The sequence below is a fragment of the Triturus cristatus genome, chromosome 3_1 (genome assembly GCF_964204655.1).
Source record: "Triturus cristatus chromosome 3_1, aTriCri1.1, whole genome shotgun sequence".
Lineage (NCBI taxonomy): Eukaryota > Metazoa > Chordata > Amphibia > Caudata > Salamandridae > Triturus > Triturus cristatus.
Window position 1 is genome coordinate 52,943,747 of NC_140583.1, and position 21,908 is coordinate 52,965,654.

A 21,908-nucleotide genomic window follows, 5' to 3' on the forward strand; every position below is an offset into this window, starting at 1 on the left:
TATCTTGAAATGGAGTGGTTTACGTTGAGCAGAGTGTAATGCGATTGATTTAAGTGTGGTATACTGTATTGGAGAGTAGTGGAGTATGGTAGGATGGAGTGCAGTGGAATTTGGTATAGTGGAGTTGATTAGAGTGAGGTTTATTTTTTTGAAGTATTGTTATAAAGGATAGTGGTAGTTTGTGTTGTAGCGGGTCATAATGTAGTGTAGTGTGATTGTAGTGAGCGCGATTGGATATGTGTTGTTGGGTAGATTAGGGTATGGTGGAGTGTGTTATATTGGTGTTAACTAAATTGGGCTGTATTGGAGTGGTGTTGATTGGCATATTGGAGTATAGCTGGAGTACTGGATTGAGGTGTTATAATGGGTGAGTTACTGAAGGGAATAGAAAAGTAGCTAGCAGCACTGTTTAGAGGACTTATAATGAGCAGTTAGTAACGAGACCACAGAAGTATCATACTGGATTGGCTAGTGGACAAAGAATGAGGAATTATCCCTGGAAGCAGAGGCATAGCTGCTGCACAGTTATTGTGGACGTTTGGTGTGCCTTGATTCTATAGAGATATGGAATGTTACACACTAAATATGGCAATATTTGCGGGCTGAAATATGTTGATGTATAGTATACATTATATTGTTGCTGTACTCTCCTACTGTAAGGTGTGGCCTTTGGGGTAATGTTAGTTATGCTATCAGATTATATTTCACTAAAAAGAGACATACACATTGTGTGTACATAGAAGGCAGGGCTTAAAGTGGTACACAAATTTGTGAGGGTCCTGTAGAATAGCGGTGAAGCCTATAAGTAGTGAATTGTGAAGCATGTGTAGCAGATGTAAAGAAACTTTTAATGTAGTCCTTATTACTGAAAGTAGCATGCAATAATGTTTTTTTTGAAAATGAAACATTAAAACAGTTAATCAGATACGTGTAACTATTTTGGGGGAATGCAATTCAAAGCAATGTATTTTCAGAAGGAAAAGAATCTGTTTGAATTTCATATGTTCTTTTTTAAACCCAGTACTATATTTGTTTACTCTATTTATTTAGCCGTGGCTTCTCACTCTATAATGGATTGGCTGACTGTGTCCTCTTTAGTAGGCAACTGTATACTAAAGGCTTTGCTTCAGAAGTGAAAAGTGTAGGATGACATGGCTTACCCATCATTGCGCCAATGTGCTGCGGCTGCTGTTCAGCATTAAATTGTGATTTCAAGTGTTGTTGTTAAGCAGCTTGAAATAATAATGCCCAAGACTGCCTGCCATAGGATAGTACAAAATGGAACACATCACTGTGTTCCAACCTTTATAAAATAGGCACTTTGTTGTGTAAAGGGACTAATTGGTTTGTTAGAGACTTGCTTGAGCTCTAAATATATAGGAATAGCACCCCAGCTGCGGTTATATGTAGCATTTGTTTTTAATTGGCCACAGACATGTTCTATACTGGGGTAGGAGGAACCATGCAAAGAAAACAAGCATTTGCAATGCAATAGGTCTCGCATTTATACGAGTTTGAGCTATTGGCATTGTAAATGACAGTGCCTTTTATTTATGTTTTTAAAAAACCAAACTTAATTAAAAAGCATTGTCATTTACAATGCCAATAGCTCAAACTCGTATAAATGCGAGTCCTATTGCATTGCAAATGCTTGTGTCCATTGAAAGCGCAGCCTGAAAAGTGCAATTAATTTCCGTCTCCCCCCATTTTCATTGGTCACAAGATAGTTCCGGACGCCAGAAAGTCTGGGGGTCATACGGGCAGCAAATTGAGGGACAAGGCGGCACTAATTCCTTACAAGATCCCAACTGCACAACCCCCTTCTCCCCCTCCTCTCCGTCGAAGTTTTCAAAATCCTACAGTATTTGGGGGCAGGGCGTGGGCGGCGCTTCGCTGTGAAACTATGTGAAAGACTGCAGACCTGCACTGAGGCTGCAGGAATGTGCACTTTTACATGATATATGTGTGTGTACTATTTTTGTACTTTCGGGTGGGTGGGGGCCACAGAATGCAGGGCTGCGGTGCAAATAATTTCCTAAAAACGTGCAATATACAAATTCAGACTGGGAAACGAAGTGCTCGAAGTTCTGTGGTTCGTATGCGTGTGAATTCTGTGTGTTTAAAATCGCAGATTAGGGTTCTAACAGGTAAAGTATTGCCTCGCTGGTTCGTTATAGTCAGCGGGAACATGTGTAGGGTTCCACCCTGGTTTCATGCGTCTGGTGAAGGACCTCTCTGAATGTTGCTCACTTGTAAGGTCTTACATCCCTGTGCATCTACTTGGGTGGTGGTGGCAACGAAAGGCTGGCTGCTTGTTACTGCCTGCGGCGTGCTGTGATGCTGCTATTCGGTTCGCCTAGGGGACAAGGGGCGTCGCAGGTGACTACAAGTTGCGGATGAGGTAATTGGAGGGATTTGAGCTTTTTAAAGGCAGCAAGACAAGCGGTCATATGTAGGTAGTCAGTGGAATAAAGGGTGCCCCCATTTATTTACCAGTTGCTTTAGATGAAAATTCGGAAGAGAGTGGTGCGCGGGGGTGGGGGGGGAGGTGTTTTCTGTAAAACTTGTAAAAGAGAGGGGGTGGCAAGGTGTTTTCTGTCCCCAACCTCCACTTGTAACAAGCTGTCGCCATTGTGAAACAAGCAGGAAGTGGGATAAGGGAGGGGGTGGGAAATGGTGAGCACTTTCGCGGCGGCTTTGATGTTCTCAGTGGGCTCACGGAGAACATCAAAGCGGACGTGAAATGACCTTTTGTAAACTGGTGATTTGAAAGTGCAAACTAGTGCTTTCAGGCTGCCAAATGGTGCACGCGCCCGGCACACATGCACTGTATTTGGAGGCCTGAAAAGCACTAGTTTGCACTTCCAGATCCCCCTTTTACAAAAGCTCTCGCGAGAGCAGCGCTAAAGCGCTGGCTCCGGCGAGACCTAAAAATCATGTTGAACTACTTTAAGGCATTTCCCTATCAAGTCCTGTCTTGGTAATCCTATGATTAGCGTTTGGCTTTTCAAAAATACATGATTTGCCTTCCCACCCCACAGAGGAGTTTGAAAAAGTTGACAGGCCACCCCAAGAAGCCGGACCGATGAATAAAAAAATAAATAAGGCATTCCAACTGCGTTGATGCCCCATCGAGCAGTATTGTTTGATATGCACGTTATGAGTGATGCAGCTGCAACCCTGAGTAATGTATGGCGGTCTGGTTTGGAATGCAAATAATGGTGGACTTTGGAGTTCTCCAAACCAACATCCTTTGATCATGTTTTGCTGCTGTTGTTTCTGTTCTGCTTCCGGTTTGGAAGGTACGGAAATAAAAATGCGTAGTGAGAGTGGCTACACGAGGATAATCGCATCCAATATTACACTTCTGTTGCTATGGGGATGTGTGCAGAGCCCCGTTTCCCGCGTAGCATGAGCGCTTCCTTCGATGCGCCACCTTTGCAAACACTGGCCACGTTTAATAGAGGTTTAAGGTCCCGAGAGGCCTTTTGATTAAGCAAGCATGATGCAGGGACTGGCAAGTTTGCACAACAGCACATGAATAGAAAACGTGCTGTGTTTTGGCATTTCCACGGCTCTCGCTAAACATTTGGCATGCCCAAAGATCTACGCAAATGCATCATTTTCTGATCTGCTGTCAACTGACAGGGTAGTACAAGTTAGCCTAGTGTCTTATGTGTGAAATTATGAATGCAACCTTTGAGCACATTTAAACAGCATTATTTAGATTACATGTAAACAGTAACACATGCGAGATCTACCGCATAGCAAATTGTAAGTAATGTATGTGTCTTGAAAAATGTGTGCGTTATCATTTGTTCTGCAGGTTTAATTAGATGAAGTGGACCCAAAGACATTGGGTCATGGTAAATGAGCACCAGCCATGTTATAAAAGGATACAAATATTTATGGGAGGTCGGGGGAGCTTAAATATTTTGCCCAGAAGCCCCAGGTATGAAGCTGAGGGCAGGACTCGAACGCTGGTACTCGGCACCAAAGCTGGGAGATGCGGCTCTTCGGTACATCCTTTGGCTTTGATAATGTTGTCAGAATACAGTAATGTTCCAAAACTTTTAATCATATGAAATCATGTCATAACCTGTTTGCTTATTATTAATGAAGCAATACAGCAACATGAGAAAAAGAAGATACGTTGAATGCAACTGTAAATGTTTTATTTTCAAACAAAGTATAGTACATTTTTAGTAACGTTTTATGAGAAACTGGTGTACTTTAGTAAGCCGTAATATTTTGACGTGCTTGTGCTTTTTATTGACAACATCCTGTTCTGTGTATGAAATTAAAAGAAAATAATAAAACAAAAGCGAATCACAACTTTAGATTGAAAAAAAAAACAAAATGAAGCCAGTAGCCACTGTGTTCAGGAGAGAAAAGGCAGGATGGCAGCACCTGATAAAAGGGGATTTGATAAAAGAGGGGTACTTATCGAGACATTGGGGTGGCTATAGAGAGATCCGTGTATCTAGGAGGCAAGAGAGGGGTGCAGCAATATGACGGTAAAGGAGTGGGACAAGAGAAGGAGGCATGATTGAAGAAGGATGCTGAAGGAGGGGAAGGAGAGAACGGGTTAAGAAAGAGACGCCTCTATATTGAGGAGAGAGAGACAGGAGAGGTAGGAACATAAATGAGACGAGACCTTTTGTGGCGAGCTGACACCTGTGGAGTCACTGCACACACATATTGCAGTCTGCATGGATGTTATGGGCACACAATTACAAGTGCACAGCCTTTAATTTAGCACCAGCGTCATAGGCAACAGGTAGTTAACTTGAGTCTCTAAAGCAGGGCGGTCCAATGTTGATTCACGAGGTTCAAGCTCTTAGAATTTCAGGAAAGCAGATGAAAATGTAAATGGTTCCCTTTTAGCATCACTGCATGCAAATTAAGTGGGATGGGATGGATTTTGTTAGCTTTTATTTTTTTTTCTTATTTTGAAAGCCTGCCTAGTATCAAGCTAGTGCGTAAATTGGTTTATGGTTTCTGTCAACTGGGAAGGAAGCAGTAAGAGAAAGATATATGAAAATCCGACATCTTTTGGAAGAACTTCAGTATCAGCCCCAAAAAGAACCATAATTCTGCACACAAATGTAGCCATCTTTTCAGCAGAATCGTTTCAGAAAAGTATCCCAGTTTACAGTTATATTTCTAATGAAAAAGAGACCACATGAAAAGTACACTCGAGGTGGTGATCTACTGGTTTGAAAAATTTAACGTCTTTACAATTGTTTCCCACTAACGTGAATTGTATTTTGTTTCTGTGGTCTGAATGGGTTTATCGGTACATGCGAGTTTGGCTCTAGCGGGTCTGTTTTCTCTCTCTACGACGTAGAGTCTGCAGCAGGCTGCGCAGACAGTCGGGGGACAGTGACGTTGCGCAGACAGTCGGGGGACAGTGACGTCACTTCCGGCGGCGACTCCTAGAGTCTGCAGCAGGCAGCGCAGACAGTCGCGGGACAGTGACGTCACGTCCGACGGAAACTCTTAGGTGGCGGAGAGAGCGCGGTGATCCGTGAAGCGAAGCCCAGGATTTCGGGAGAAACGAAGCCATGCCCAAATTTTACTGTGATTACTGTGATACCTACCTCACCCATGACTCGCCGTCGGTGAGGAAGACTCACTGCAGTGGCAGAAAACATAAGGAAAACGTGAAGGATTACTACCAGAAATGGATGGAGGACCAAGCACAGAGCCTTATTGATAAAACAACCGCTGCCTTCCAACAAGGAAAGATCCCGCCTACTCCCTTCACCGCTCCTCCCCCAGCAGGAAGTATTATACCACCACCAAATCTTCGAGAGTTTCCAGGTGGCCCTCCACGGCCTGGGATGATGCCAGCGCCCCCTATGGCAGGTCCTCCAATGATGCCAATGATTGGGCCGCCTATGCATCGGATGATGCAGGTCGGACCTGGACCAGGAATGCGGCCGCCAATGGGAGGGCACATGCAGATGATACCAGGCCCTCACATGATGCGTCCTCTTTCACGGCCCATGATGCTCCAAGCCAGACCGTGATGACCAGACCGGACAGATAGTCACAGACAAAGTTTCATCTTATTTCTGTTTTCGTTTGCTGTCATCGCTGCAAAATAACTTCTTGACAGGAGAGTTAGTCACAGTTGAGGACTTCTCGGAGAGCTGCGGCAAGTTTTGCCCCTGATCTGTACAATCGCTCTTGCGTCTTTGAAGTGAATTGCCACAGACTGGAGTTGGTGCAAGCCACCAACATCTTGCCACCTCTTCCTACATCTTGCCCCTGCAGTTTTTTACAGGTGTTAATTTTGCATTGTCCTGATGTTTTGGTATGTATTTTTTTTAAATTCAAGTTGATACATTTTCCAATTTTTTTGCAACGATAAATGGCATTTGTTTTGAACTATGGCCATGGTTAGATATTTTTTTTAATAAAAACACCTTTAATAATGTTATCAGTACATGGTGCTATTGGATTGCTTTGAAGCAGGGAGAAATCTGAATCCCTGCCCCGCCTCAGCCGCATGTCCATATAAACCAGATGTCAGCTAAGCGGAAATATCGGACTATGATTTTGTCACAGTTGCATCTGTCCAAGTGAAAGAGTGGAAGTATTAAAGGGCTGCTGCTTCACGTTTGCAGGGTTGTGATCACTCTGGTTACAGTACTTATTGTTTGGTCTTGCTTTAAATGGCCCACCCATGACACTGCACATGCACCAGTCACTACATAGAGCACCATATTCACTTAATGAAACCACACTGTGGGGCATGCAATGCATGCGCAGTGTAGACTCCTCTATGTGTATATTTCTGAACAAACTAAGGGCCACCCAGAGTCTGCCTGATGTGGTCTGCGCCCTATACCTTTAATGTTCAAGCTTGATACTAATCATTTCAGGGAAGGGGGGGGGGGGGAGAATATATAACTCTTGCTTCCTATTTCAGTTTAGCTCTTGTATCCAATACGATTAATGTAAACGATTAGATCGAAAAAAAACCTATTCAAATGCTATTCTGAATGGACAACATTAGACAGTAGTTCAAATACACTTTATAAAGATAAGAACTGTGAGTGAAATTCTACTAAGCAAACTACCTCAGAATAAAGTACAGTCGGTCAGGTATACTGATTAAATAAATATGCAAATCAATAATTCCGAGAGGTGTTAAGTACCGTTTAGGTGTTTAATGGCCAAATAGTGATAAAATAAAATAGTAATTGGGAAATGTTAACCGTGTGGGCTGAAACATAGCCATTAGTTCCATTAACATCTAAAATTAAAACCATCTCAAAGAGCATGAAATATTTGGGATAATAATCACAAGAGTAACTGAAAAAGATAGAAGGCAATGCCTAAAAACAATGTTGGCACGATGAAGCCAAACCATTTCTTTGGAACTTGAAAACAGAAAGCATAACATAACAAGCATTTACAATGCAATAGGTCTCGCAATTACATTGTGTTGAGCTCTTGGCATTGAAAATGTTATTGTTTTTTTTCCCTTCGTGAAACATTAATCAAATGGTGTGATGCAGAATGGCAATAGCTCACATTGTTGTAATTGCGAAATCTATTGCATTTGTACTAATGTGAGTTTTGTACTGTAAATGGTACTGGCTTTTATTAATGTTTATTTAAACTAATTAATCTAAAGAATTAAAAATGTTAATACCAGCTAACTAATCTCCATACGTTATCTATTTCTTGCTAAAAATATGTCTGACATCATAAGCACACACGTGAATTTAATAACCACGGAAATGGAATAGTCGTGCTCACTTTATACCACATTTACTGTTGAAAGGCGCATCTACATTCCTTTCTGCTCACCACCTCTAGCACGCACTCCTATGACCAAATTCAGAAGTGCGCTTTATAGCTGGGAAAACATAACATGCAGATAAACAATTCTAGACAAAACGCAGATGTGGCCAAGTTATCTCAATAGAGGCCGCTTTAAAATAGAATTGATTGAGCTGGCGGCTGGTATGTAATTAATAATAACGTTGCCTTTGTTTTTAGATTAATGCCAAAAATGTACGCGATTTGAAATAGTCTTAAAAATCCGCTCTTAATACTTAATAAAAATGCACGGGCTAATGAAATTAAGTTGCAGTGTTCTTTATCTGTTCGGAATCAGTACCGTTTCCTCCTTGGCTTGGTGTTTACTTTCCTGCAGAAGCGGACATCAAAATGTTGTTGGGAACGCCTGGGACTGGATAAGTTCTGCTTAACTCCATAGCGAAGACAAATAGCCCCGGGTCCTCTTCAGAAACACAATCATAAAAGCTGGAGTTGTTTGCTGAGAGCTGGCCACACTTTGCTGACACAGTATTTGTTTAATCACCAATCTTTGTGTGCCTTCGTGCCCTTGGAGCTCTGAGCCCAAAGGACTGTGCTGCGGTATCAAAGCATAGTGTGTGTCTGTGTATATATTTGTGCGTGTGTTCGCATTCTATGAACGTGATAGTGTTGCTGTGTCTTTGCAGGTGTAAGCACTTGTGTATTTCAGTAGCGAGCAAGAGTGGGTGTGTATCAGTGACAGACCGTCCCATGTCGGACGTCCTTGCGGCGTCCCGGCACAGTGTTAGTATTCGCACGTCAACATTGGCACAGTGACGCATACACATCCATGCACTCACAAAAATGCACCACCTACCAACTTACAGACACTTCCTATATACAAACAACTCCATATGTACTTATTTGTACACATTTATACACCAAGAAATACACAGATACACAAGTACTTATGCACATGTCAAAACATACAAACACAAACGTACACATACAGACTCGTACTCAAAGACTTACACACTTAACCACGGGCAAACACAAGGATAGACGCGTACACAGGCACAAATACACACAGTCTCACAGGCACGCAGAGTCACACACACAAACTCACAGATCCAGACACACGCCATCAGACAAACACACATAGACCCACACATGCGCGCGCACACACACACAAATACAGATCCAGACACACAATCAGACAGGCACACACACATGCAAACACGAACGCGCACAGATCCAGACACACAATCAGACAGGCCCACGCACACACACGTGCATACACGAACACGCACACACTAAGATGCAGAGAAGAGAGCCAGGATGAAATGTGAAAATTGGAGGGGGATAGGCAGAACCGCTTCCCACCCTCACCCAGTCCCTATAAATCATTCAAACATGGACCCACTCTCTGGGCTGAGATTCCAGGTGACCCCATAAAAGGACCAGCAGGAGAGAGGGGTGCCTGGTGCCTCCAAATACCAACTTGGGCACTCTCCTCTGTGCCAGCCCATGCCCTACTGAGTTTGTAGTCAGTTCTTTATGCCAGTCAGACTGTCGTATGAGTAGTATCATCCTATCATGGAGGCAGTGACCACCGATACACTGACCCAACTACGGTTGTCTATAAATGAAGGAATGACCGCCACAGTTGCTCAAATTTCTGCAGTTGATCATTGGGTTTGTAGATCATTTTTTCATACGAGGCTATAGCATACATGTCTGCAAACCCTGTGCAGTTGGACAGTGAAGTAGCGTTTTTTCCAGTGGCGCAGGATCTCCACCTTCGCCACTGCCGAAGCCGTTGAGAGCTATCTATTAGCATGGTGGTCAATTGGTGGATTTGTCAAGCAGCAAGGCTAGCCGGTTCATCAATGGTGTCAACACCCCTAGTTCCTTTTCAAGTAGGTCCCAAACTGAGCGCCAGTAATGAGAGAAGGTCAAGCATTTCCACAGGACATGTACTAAGTCGTTATCAACAGCCGGTCATCTCCAACATTTGGAGTCCGATAGTCTGTGTGCCCCATGGACCTTGGCTGGTGACCAGGGCCACCTATGGAGGATTCTGTAGTAACTACATTTTAGCCTCACGTCACAATGTTTTGTCATGATCCTCCAGAAGTATAAGCCACTCGATGTCCTGTATAGAGGCACAATTTGGTTTCCCTTTATTGACGTACGTTCTGTGCAGTCAGTTGAAAGAATGTAATGTCAGTCAGGCTAGAATAAAGCCCTAACATTGTTCCCTTAAAGTGTTTCCATGTTATAATGTAATGCAGTTTCTGGTCAGCCTCCGAGGTGTATGGTTCTCTACCTATTATAGTGCGTAAGCTGGGTAGGAGTTACAGATATTTACAGTTATGCAACGACTGAGGCCTTAACTCATTCACAAGCCAGGCAATAAGCATTTGCAATGCAATAGGTCTCACAATTGCGAGATTTTGAGCTATTGGCTTTGTAAATGACAATACTTTTTATTTAAGTATTTAAAAAACCTGCAATAATAAAAGGCATTGCCATTTATAATACAAGTAGGTTAAAGTTTCTAAAATGCGAGACATATTGCATTGCAAATGCTTGTTTTTGTTAGGTACAGGGAGATTTAAGTGATTTGCCCAGAATCACAGGATGTTCAGCGTCCTTGCTGAGACTCAAACCCGGTTCCCCAGATTCGAGGTGGACCGCCCTAGACGTTAGGCCAACTCCTCTCCCCAAGTTTTGTAGATTATTGGAGTGTAGCGTAGAATGGTAGGATGGAGTGGAGTATGTGGAATGAATTTAGGTAGAGTGGAGTAGATTGCAGTGAAGTTTATTGTTTAGAAGTAGTTTTGATTTGAACGGATTGTGTTAATTTGTGGTGGAGTGAGTTATACTGTAGTGTAATGTGTTTATTAGAGTGAGATATATTGGTTTGAATTTTGTACAATGGATTAGGGTATATTAGAGTGTATTTGTTTGGGGTAAATTAAAGTAGCTTATATTGGAGTTGTGTTTTTTGGAAATTAGAGTAGGGTATGGTAGAGTAGAATGGTGTTGATTGTGTGTAGTAGAGTATATTTAATTTGAGTGGGGTAGATTTGAAAAGACTATATTGGAGAAGAGTATGGTGAGTTATATTGGAATGTAGTATAGTGGGTAGATTAGGGTGAAGCGAAGTAGATTGTAGTGTAGTAGATTTGTTGAATTAGAGTAGGGGAGATTGGAATGGTAGAGTGAAGTGTTTTGCTGTAGGTTGTATAAAAGCAGAGTGGGGTATGGTGGAGTAGGTGTAGATTCCGTCTGGGTAGAGTGGAGTGGGTAATAATGGAGCGGGGTTGAATTGGAGGAGTGGAGGGAATTTTGTTGTTGAGTATTTTATAGTGAATTGGAGAGTAGTGCAAATTTATGGAGTGATATAGAGTTGAAGAGGAGTGGTGTAAATATGTGTTGATTGTGTTGGATAGTAGAAGGTTTGGATAGATTGTGGTAGTTAGGAATGAGGTTTAGTTGTGTAGATTGGGTTGTAATGAAATATATTATTAATTATTGTTATGTGGTAGATTGTTGGGAAAGTGGGTTGGTGTGGAATGGAATAGGGTGTAGAGGTTTGGAGTGGGATAGATTGAAGTGGAATGGGCTAATTGTAGTATAGTATATTGGGTGTATTTGAATAGGGTATGTTGGAATGTAGTGGTGTAGGTTGTAATGGAATGAAGTATAGGGAGTGTAGTGGGTTAGTAGTGTTGGTGCTTTTTTGGTGGATTATAGTAGTGTATATTGTAATGTAGTGTGGTATATTGTGTATATTGTAGAGAGATAGCTTTCAGTGTGATATTTTAAGTGTTGTAGATTGGAGTGGAGTGGGTTAGGACAGAGCGGAGTGGAGTATGGTGGAGTGAAAGGGTGTACAGTGGAGTAAATTGAGGTGAAGTTTATTTTTAGAAGTAGTTTTGATTTGAAATGATTGTGGTATTTTGTTGTGGAGTGTGTTATATTGTAGTGTAATGTGGTTTATTGGGGTGAGATAGATTGGTGTTAAGTATTGTAGAATAGATTAGGGTATATTAAAGTGTATTATTTTGGGTTAAAGTAAAGTGAGTGATCTTGTAGTGGAGATTTTTGGCAAATTGGAGTAGGGAATGGTAGAGTAGAATGGGGTAGATTGTGTGTGTAGTAGAGTGTGTTGAATTTAAGTGGGGTATATTGGAGTGGAGTATATTGGAGAAGAGTATGGTGGGGTGTATTGGAGTGTAGTATAGTGGGGTAGATTGGAATGGTGCGGTGTAAGTTGTAATGGTGCGGGGTATATATGATTGTTGTGTATTTTTTGTTGGATTATAGGAGGATATATTGGAATAGAGCATAGTAGTTTGGTTAGAGTGTAGTGGGAATAATTTGGGTGGGGTAGTTTAAGTGTAGTAGATTGTATCGGTGTGCAGTATGGTAGGGTAGGATGGAGTGGGGTAGAATGGAGTGGAATGGGGTAGAGTAGATTTGATTGGATGAAAGTGTATTTTTATGGATTACTTAGAGTGTTATTAGTGGAGTGTGGTATTTCTGAGTTGATTTGGGTAGATAGTAGGTTTGGGTATATGATATTAGATGGGAGTGAGATATAATGGTGTAGATTGTTTTGTGGTGAAGTATATTATGGTATACTGGAATGTGGTAAATGGGTGAGAGTGGAGTGGGGTATGTTGGAATGGATTTGATTGGTTTGAAGTGGGATAGATTGAAGTGGAGTTGGGTAATTGTAGTTAAGTATATTGGTGTATTTAATTTGGGTAGATTGGAATGGAGTGGTTTATGTTTGAATGTAGTGGTGTACATGGGATTGTATTGGTGTAGTAGTGTTTTTTTGTGTATTATAGTAGGGTATATTGGATCAGAGTAGTTGATTGTGTAGAGATATATTTTTTATTGGTGCTGTTTAAGTGTTGTAGTTTGAATTGGAGTGTAGTGGAATAGGATAGGATATAATGGTTTGTGGTGTAGTGGAATTGTGGTAGAGCAGAGTACATTGTAGTGAAGTGTATTGTTTAGAATTATTTTGTGTTTGAATGGATTGTGATAGTTTTTGTTTGGGTTATATTTTAGTGTAATGTGGTTGCTGGGAGTGAGATAGATTTGCTTGGAGTATAGTACGATAGAGTTTGGTGTATTGGGAGTGTGTTAGTTTCTGTTAAATTTAAGTTGTTTATAATGGAGTTGTATTTAATAGTAAACTGGAGTTGTTTAGAGTAGAGGAGAATGGTATTGATTGTGTGTAGTGGAGTAGTTTGAATTTGGGTGGGCTAATTGGAGTAGAGTATATTGGACAGGAGTATGGTGGGTTACATAGTTGTGCAGTGTAATCTGTTACAATTACGCCTGGGTGGTGAACTTTGCTCCGTTCGCGGAGTTTGCGGAGTTTTCTGCACTATTCACTCCACAGAGCTTGCGGAGTGCAGAAAACTCCGCTTCACGATGTGCAGTAGTGTGGTAAGTTCACGATCGTGAATGGTAAGTTCGTGAGCGCGAACTGCCCCACAGGTAAAATTTCTACCCGAGTGGCAGGAATACCAGCACAAACTGCAGTTCGCACTGCACTCTGCCACTTGTGGAACTTCACTGCGATTTTTTTGTAACTGCGCAGTTCCGCATAGCAAAACTCCATGAACTACGCCCAGGCCTAGTTAAAATATGGTGACTTTGAGTGGATTGTAGTGGTGTATAGTTGGTTGATTTGAGTAGGGTAGATTGAAATGGTTTATTGAATTGTTATGCTGTTGACTTTTGTAAAGTTGAGTGGGTTATAGTGGAGCGGAGGTAGACTTTTTTTGTGGTTTAAGTGGAGTGGGTTATAATGATGAGTGGAGGGCTTATAGTGAAGGTAGTTGGTTTGTCGAGGTTTGTTGTGGAGTGTTATAATGAATTGGAGAGTAGTGTAAATGTATGGAGTGGTATAGAGTGTAAGTGGATTGTGGTGTATTCGGTTTGATTTGGGTAGATAGTAGTAGGTTTGGGTGGATTGCCGTAGGTAGGAGTGAGGTTAATTTGTGTAGATTGGTTTATAATGAAGTATATTGTGTTGTACCGTGAAGGGGTAGATTGTGGAAATGTAGAGTGTGGTAGAATGGAATAGAGTGTATTAGTTAATAGTGGGTTAAATTGAAGTGGAGTAGGATAATTGTATTAAACTAGATTAGGTATGTTTGAGTAGGGTAAATTGTAATTGAGTGGTGTAGATATAATGAAGTGGTGTATATTGGAGGCTAGGTGGGTAATTGTATTGGGGTTTTGGGCTGGATTACTGTAGGGTATCTTGAAATGGAGTGGTTTACGTTGAGCAGAGTGTAATGCGATTGATTTAAGTGTGGTATACTGTATTGGAGAGTAGTGGAGTATGGTAGGATGGAGTGCAGTGGAATTTGGTATAGTGGAGTTGATTAGAGTGAGGTTTATTTTTTTGAAGTATTGTTATAAAGGATAGTGGTAGTTTGTGTTGTAGCGGGTCATAATGTAGTGTAGTGTGATTGTAGTGAGCGCGATTGGATATGTGTTGTTGGGTAGATTAGGGTATGGTGGAGTGTGTTATATTGGTGTTAACTAAATTGGGCTGTATTGGAGTGGTGTTGATTGGCATATTGGAGTATAGCTGGAGTACTGGATTGAGGTGTTATAATGGGTGAGTTACTGAAGGGAATAGAAAAGTAGCTAGCAGCACTGTTTAGAGGACTTATAATGAGCAGTTAGTAACGAGACCACAGAAGTATCATACTGGATTGGCTAGTGGACAAAGAATGAGGAATTATCCCTGGAAGCAGAGGCATAGCTGCTGCACAGTTATTGTGGACGTTTGGTGTGCCTTGATTCTATAGAGATATGGAATGTTACACACTAAATATGGCAATATTTGCGGGCTGAAATATGTTGATGTATAGTATACATTATATTGTTGCTGTACTCTCCTACTGTAAGGTGTGGCCTTTGGGGTAATGTTAGTTATGCTATCAGATTATATTTCACTAAAAAGAGACATACACATTGTGTGTACATAGAAGGCAGGGCTTAAAGTGGTACACAAATTTGTGAGGGTCCTGTAGAATAGCGGTGAAGCCTATAAGTAGTGAATTGTGAAGCATGTGTAGCAGATGTAAAGAAACTTTTAATGTAGTCCTTATTACTGAAAGTAGCATGCAATAATGTTTTTTTTGAAAATGAAACATTAAAACAGTTAATCAGATACGTGTAACTATTTTGGGGGAATGCAATTCAAAGCAATGTATTTTCAGAAGGAAAAGAATCTGTTTGAATTTCATATGTTCTTTTTTAAACCCAGTACTATATTTGTTTACTCTATTTATTTAGCCGTGGCTTCTCACTCTATAATGGATTGGCTGACTGTGTCCTCTTTAGTAGGCAACTGTATACTAAAGGCTTTGCTTCAGAAGTGAAAAGTGTAGGATGACATGGCTTACCCATCATTGCGCCAATGTGCTGCGGCTGCTGTTCAGCATTAAATTGTGATTTCAAGTGTTGTTGTTAAGCAGCTTGAAATAATAATGCCCAAGACTGCCTGCCATAGGATAGTACAAAATGGAACACATCACTGTGTTCCAACCTTTATAAAATAGGCACTTTGTTGTGTAAAGGGACTAATTGGTTTGTTAGAGACTTGCTTGAGCTCTAAATATATAGGAATAGCACCCCAGCTGCGGTTATATGTAGCATTTGTTTTTAATTGGCCACAGACATGTTCTATACTGGGGTAGGAGGAACCATGCAAAGAAAACAAGCATTTGCAATGCAATAGGTCTCGCATTTATACGAGTTTGAGCTATTGGCATTGTAAATGACAGTGCCTTTTATTTATGTTTTTAAAAAACCAAACTTAATTAAAAAGCATTGTCATTTACAATGCCAATAGCTCAAACTCGTATAAATGCGAGTCCTATTGCATTGCAAATGCTTGTGTCCATTGAAAGCGCAGCCTGAAAAGTGCAATTAATTTCCGTCTCCCCCCATTTTCATTGGTCACAAGATAGTTCCGGACGCCAGAAAGTCTGGGGGTCATACGGGCAGCAAATTGAGGGACAAGGCGGCACTAATTCCTTACAAGATCCCAACTGCACAACCCCCTTCTCCCCCTCCTCTCCGTCGAAGTTTTCAAAATCCTACAGTATTTGGGGGCAGGGCGTGGGCGGCGCTTCGCTGTGAAACTATGTGAAAGACTGCAGACCTGCACTGAGGCTGCAGGAATGTGCACTTTTACATGATATATGTGTGTGTACTATTTTTGTACTTTCGGGTGGGTGGGGGCCACAGAATGCAGGGCTGCGGTGCAAATAATTTCCTAAAAACGTGCAATATACAAATTCAGACTGGGAAACGAAGTGCTCGAAGTTCTGTGGTTCGTATGCGTGTGAATTCTGTGTGTTTAAAATCGCAGATTAGGGTTCTAACAGGTAAAGTATTGCCTCGCTGGTTCGTTATAGTCAGCGGGAACATGTGTAGGGTTCCACCCTGGTTTCATGCGTCTGGTGAAGGACCTCTCTGAATGTTGCTCACTTGTAAGGTCTTACATCCCTGTGCATCTACTTGGGTGGTGGTGGCAACGAAAGGCTGGCTGCTTGTTACTGCCTGCGGCGTGCTGTGATGCTGCTATTCGGTTCGCCTAGGGGACAAGGGGCGTCGCAGGTGACTACAAGTTGCGGATGAGGTAATTGGAGGGATTTGAGCTTTTTAAAGGCAGCAAGACAAGCGGTCATATGTAGGTAGTCAGTGGAATAAAGGGTGCCCCCATTTATTTACCAGTTGCTTTAGATGAAAATTCGGAAGAGAGTGGTGCGCGGGGGTGGGGGGGAGGTGTTTTCTGTAAAACTTGTAAAAGAGAGGGGGTGGCAAGGTGTTTTCTGTCCCCAACCTCCACTTGTAACAAGCTGTCGCCATTGTGAAACAAGCAGGAAGTGGGATAAGGGAGGGGGTGGGAAATGGTGAGCACTTTCGCGGCGGCTTTGATGTTCTCAGTGGGCTCACGGAGAACATCAAAGCGGACGTGAAATGACCTTTTGTAAACTGGTGATTTGAAAGTGCAAACTAGTGCTTTCAGGCTGCCAAATGGTGCACGCGCCCGGCACACATGCACTGTATTTGGAGGCCTGAAAAGCACTAGTTTGCACTTCCAGATCCCCCTTTTACAAAAGCTCTCGCGAGAGCAGCGCTAAAGCGCTGGCTCCGGCGAGACCTAAAAATCATGTTGAACTACTTTAAGGCATTTCCCTATCAAGTCCTGTCTTGGTAATCCTATGATTAGCGTTTGGCTTTTCAAAAATACATGATTTGCCTTCCCACCCCACAGAGGAGTTTGAAAAAGTTGACAGGCCACCCCAAGAAGCCGGACCGATGAATAAAAAAATAAATAAGGCATTCCAACTGCGTTGATGCCCCATCGAGCAGTATTGTTTGATATGCACGTTATGAGTGATGCAGCTGCAACCCTGAGTAATGTATGGCGGTCTGGTTTGGAATGCAAATAATGGTGGACTTTGGAGTTCTCCAAACCAACATCCTTTGATCATGTTTTGCTGCTGTTGTTTCTGTTCTGCTTCCGGTTTGGAAGGTACGGAAATAAAAATGCGTAGTGAGAGTGGCTACACGAGGATAATCGCATCCAATATTACACTTCTGTTGCTATGGGGATGTGTGCAGAGCCCCGTTTCCCGCGTAGCATGAGCGCTTCCTTCGATGCGCCACCTTTGCAAACACTGGCCACGTTTAATAGAGGTTTAAGGTCCCGAGAGGCCTTTTGATTAAGCAAGCATGATGCAGGGACTGGCAAGTTTGCACAACAGCACATGAATAGAAAACGTGCTGTGTTTTGGCATTTCCACGGCTCTTGCTAAACATTTGGCATGCCCAAAGATCTACGCAAATGCATCATTTTCTGATCTGCTGTCAACTGACAGGGTAGTACAAGTTAGCCTAGTGTCTTATGTGTGAAATTATGAATGCAACCTTTGAGCACATTTAAACAGCATTATTTAGATTACATGTAAACAGTAACACATGCGAGATCTACCGCATAGCAAATTGTAAGTAATGTATGTGTCTTGAAAAATGTGTGCGTTATCATTTGTTCTGCAGGTTTAATTAGATGAAGTGGACCCAAAGACATTGGGTCATGGTAAATGAGCACCAGCCATGTTATAAAAGGATACAAATATTTATGGGAGGTCGGGGGAGCTTAAATATTTTGCCCAGAAGCCCCAGGTATGAAGCTGAGGGCAGGACTCGAACGCTGGTACTCGGCACCAAAGCTGGGAGATGCGGCTCTTCGGTACATCCTTTGGCTTTGATAATGTTGTCAGAATACAGTAATGTTCCAAAACTTTTAATCATATGAAATCATGTCATAACCTGTTTGCTTATTATGAATGAAGCAATACAGCAACATGAGAAAAAGAAGATACGTTGAATGCAACTGTAAATGTTTTATTTTCAAACAAAGTATAGTACATTTTTAGTAACGTTTTATGAGAAACTGGTGTACTTTAGTAAGCCGTAATATTTTGAAGTGCTTGTGCTTTTTATTGACAACATCCTGTTCTGTGTATGAAATTAAAGAAAATAATAAAACAAAAGCGAATCACAACTTTAGATTGAAAAAAAGAAAAAATGAAGCCAGTAGCCACTGTGTTCAGGAGAGAAAAGGCAGGATGGCAGCACCTGATAAAAGGGGATTTGATAAAAGAGGGGTACTTATCGAGACATTGGGGTGGCTATAGAGAGATCCGGGTATCTAGGAGGCAAGAGAGGGGTGCAGCAATATGACGGTAAAGGAGTGGGACAAGAGAAGGAGGCATGATTGAACAAGGATGCTGAAGGAGAGAACGGGTTAAGAAAGAGACGCCTCTATATTGAGGAGAGAGAGACAGGAGAGGTAGGAACATAAATGAGACGAGACCTTTTGTGGCGAGCTGACACCTGTGGAGTCACTGCACACACATTGCAGTCTGCATGGATGTTATGGGCACACAATTACAAGTGCACAGCATATCAAAATGAAAAATTGTGACTGTTACTCTCCATGAGCTAGGTAACATACGGACATGCCAGTCTCCAAGTGCAGTCAAACATGCAAAGCTGCTCCATACTAGTGAACAGGAGGAATTACATGTTTCAAATGGATAAGCTCGCATCCGGCTTGGTACATAATGAATGTGCACAATATAGAAAGTTGGCTTTTCAGATGCATGGGATGTCTGCACTCAATGGATATCCTGTATGGCTTGTGTTGGCACGTGGTTGCCGTTCTGTGAGTGATATCAATGGCAGCTAACTTCACCTCATACAAATGGGACGTTTACCTATGACCCTAGCATGTCATGTACACGAGGAAGCACAGCTCTCACTCGTCTGATGCATTGAATGGTCCAGCAGGGTAGCCTGTGGGGCTAGCATATGTATTATTGTAGGATAGATGCTGCTAATGTGACAACAGTAGGGAGCATCAGAAAACGTAAAGGGGCCCCATGGAGGATATGCTAAGGGGCCCTCACAATCACATTAGTAAGGGCTGAGGAGTCCCCCTCCGGGATGGGTAAGCCTAGGGCCCCCCCTGCACTTTGGGGGCTTTGTTACACCACTGACGGACAAGGAAAGGGTATTTGTTAGACGATGACATAGATATAATTTTGTAGCAACATGCTCCATGATAATATAACCACCTGTTCACTTTTAATGAAATGTATTATATAGAGTGCCAGACTTCTTAATAAAATCATTAGAATACATTATGGTGCAGAATATGTACGTAAAACAATTTTTTGATTTGATGTGGTAAAATGCAATTGCTGATGTTTTTTTGGGGAAATTATGTAAAATAATTTTCAAAATGTGTGTGTTGAGATGGTTTTTTAGTAAGCACTAATTGAAAAGTGCATCTGCATGTCTGTGATCTGTTTCTATTTGGTGTATGGTAATTTTGTAAATAATGAGACAAAAGCAAAATGTAAATGTAATCAAAACTGATTGCATGTAAATAGTTATGATTCTAGCCTGATGACTGTCCTGAAGAGAATGTTGTTTTGCGAAGTAGCAAAATGTGTATTTGCTATTTGACTAATGCCGTTTTTCTTGCAGTTTCCTTATATTTGCATTATTTCAAATGAATCTTTTGCCATTACAAATTTAAATAACTTTCTAAAAGCACTGTCCACACTGTTTGCAGTTTGGAAGAGCACGAGCTGGACCCAAATATGCTGCAGCTCTTCAGATGAGCACCAGTTATATTACAAAATGATTTAAAAAAAAGTTGTAGGCAGGGGGTGAATAAGTAATTTGTCCATACCCATAAACTGTAAAACTGAGCCAAGCCTTGGTGCCCAGCAACAAAGTCTGTAGATAAAAATCTGATTGGCCGCACTCTGCTGGAAACGTGTTTCGAGGTAGTTGCCTCTCGTCAGCAGGGAGTAGGTATGTGTGTGGGGTTGCTGCGTAGGCTGCCGAAAAATATTCTCAGGTAAAGTACCACTCAAGGCGTGCAGGTGCGTAGCCATGGGCTCGTCAGCCCCACCGACTCAAGGGAGCCTGAATATAAACAAAAATCCGATTGGCCGCACTCTGCTCGTCCTACCAGCGTGTTACCCCAAAGCATTGTGGTCCATAAAGTAGCGTCGGCGAGTACGCCTATGCCAAAAGTTTAAAATGAAAATGAGTGTCGCGTTAGCCATCCCTGGACACGTGTTTCGAGGTAGTTGCCTCTCGTCAGCAGGGAGTAGGTATGTGTGTGGGGTTGCTGCGTAGGCTGCCGAAAAATATTCTCAGGTAAAGTACCACTCAAGGCGCGCAGGTGCGTAGCCATGGGCTCATCAGCCCCACCGGCTCAAGGGAGCCTGAATATAAACAAAAATCCGATTGGCCGCACTCTGCTCGTCCTACCAGCGTGTTACCCCAAAGCATTGTGGTCCATGAAGTAGCGTCGGCGGGTACGCCTATGCCAAAAGTTTAAAATGAAAATGAGTGTCGCGTTAGCCATCCCTGGACACGTGTTTCGAGGTAGTTGCCTCTTGTCAGCAGGGAGTGGGTATGTGTGTGGGGTTGCTGCGTAGGCTGCCGAAAAATATTCTCAGGTAAAGTACCACTCAAGGCGCGCAGGTGCGTAGCCATGGGCTCGTCAGCCCAACCGGCTCAAGGGCGCCTGAATATAAAAAAAATCCGATTGGCCGCACTCTGCTCGTCCTACCAGCGTGTTACCCCAATGTTGTTTTGCGAAGTAGCAAAATGTGTATTTGCTATTTGACTAATGCCGTTTTTCTTGCAGTTTCCTTATATTTGCATTATTTCAAATGAATCTTTTGCCATTACAAATTTAAATAACTGTCTAAAAGCACTGTCCACACTTGTTTGCAGTTTGAAAGAGCACGAGCTGGGCCCAAATATGCTGCAGCTCTTCATATGAGCACCAGTTATATTACAAAATGATTTAAAAAAAAGTTGTAGGCAGGGGGTGAATAAGTAATTTGTCCATACCCATAAACTGTAAAACTGAGCCAAGCCTTGGTGCCCAGCAACAACAGTGTCTGTAGATAAAAATCTGATTGGCCGCACTCTGCTGGAAACGTGTTTCGAGGTAGTTGCCTCTCGTCAGCAGGGAGTAGGTATGTGTGTGGGGTTGCTGCGTAGGCTGCCGAAAAATATTCTCAGGTAAAGTACCACTCAAGGCGCGCAGGTGCGTAGCCATGGGCTCGTCAGCCCAACCGACTCAAGGGAGCCTGAATATAAACAAAAATCCGATTGGCCGCACTCTGCTCGTCCTACCAGCGTGTTACCCCAAAGCATTGTGGTCCATGAAGTAGCGTCGGCGGGTACGCCTATGCCACAAGTTTAAAATGAAAATGAGTGTCGCGTTAGCCATCCCTGGACACGTGTTTCGAGGTAGTTGCCTCTTGTCAGCAGGGAGTGGGTATGTGTTAGAAAGGGTAGACGGACCGGGAGGGTCGGCCGGGGTCAGGAGGAGAGGTCTCCGGGGAGAGCCGTCTCCAGCGATCGTACAGACAAGTAACTTCCCCCCCACAGACAGATACCACACACGGATAAGGTTCAGTGTTCTTTATAAGCACTTCTTAAGGTACGGTTGAATGGTACAAGGAGGT

General features: G+C 42.4%; 1 pseudogene; it reads left to right on the forward strand.

Moving 5' to 3' along the window:
- Nucleotides 1–5,444: 5,444 nt before the first annotated feature.
- LOC146859688 (U1 small nuclear ribonucleoprotein C pseudogene) lies at nt 5,445–6,646 on the forward strand (annotated as a pseudogene).
- Nucleotides 6,647–21,908: the final 15,262 nt, after the last annotated feature.